Raw genomic sequence first — 585 nt, forward strand, 5'->3', positions numbered from 1 at the left:
GAAATAAATACATTCTTGTCTTGTCTTATGCCGTCAAGTCATTCCCGAACCTTAGCAACACCACAAACACATCTCTCCCAGAACACCCCGCTATCCATCTGCAATAGTTCTGGTAATGTATCCGTAGAGATTTCTTGGTGGTTTACCATTGACACCTTCCAAGCAGTAAATTTGAATCTTCACCCTCGACGTGCTCCCTTGTCGCTGCTGCCCAGCATGAACGAGTTTTGACTTGTAGCAGATTCCCTTCCACTTCCTAGCCGCTAGCCAAACTAGGAATGGAATGGATAGGCCTCTGCTTGACTCTCCCTCCCATAGCCAAAACTGGTAGAGGACTGGAAACTCCCCAGGTGTGACTCTGAGAGGGGGAAATAAATAAATTACAGATATGTAAATAAGTGCTGTGGGGCTGGGATGGGGATGATTAAAGGTAGCAAGTCAGGGCAAAACAGAGGGAGTAGGAGAAGAGGAAAGGAGGGCTTAGTCAGGGAAGGACTATTGGAGAAGATGTACCTTCAATAAGGCTTTGAAACTGGGGAGAATAATTGTCTGTCAGATTTGAGGAAGGAGAGTGTTCCAGGCCAG

The 585-nt window shown here is 46.5% G+C and overlaps 1 non-coding gene across 1 annotated transcript; it reads right to left on the bottom strand.

Moving 5' to 3' along the window:
- Positions 1-230: 230 nt before the first annotated feature.
- LOC119927929 lies at positions 231-368 on the bottom strand. Its single transcript, XR_005450894.1, has one exon. It is a non-coding gene; the product is annotated as a small nucleolar RNA SNORA7 (small nucleolar RNA).
- Positions 369-585: the final 217 nt, after the last annotated feature.

This window comes from Tachyglossus aculeatus, chromosome 4 (assembly GCF_015852505.1).
Source record: "Tachyglossus aculeatus isolate mTacAcu1 chromosome 4, mTacAcu1.pri, whole genome shotgun sequence".
Lineage (NCBI taxonomy): Eukaryota > Metazoa > Chordata > Mammalia > Monotremata > Tachyglossidae > Tachyglossus > Tachyglossus aculeatus.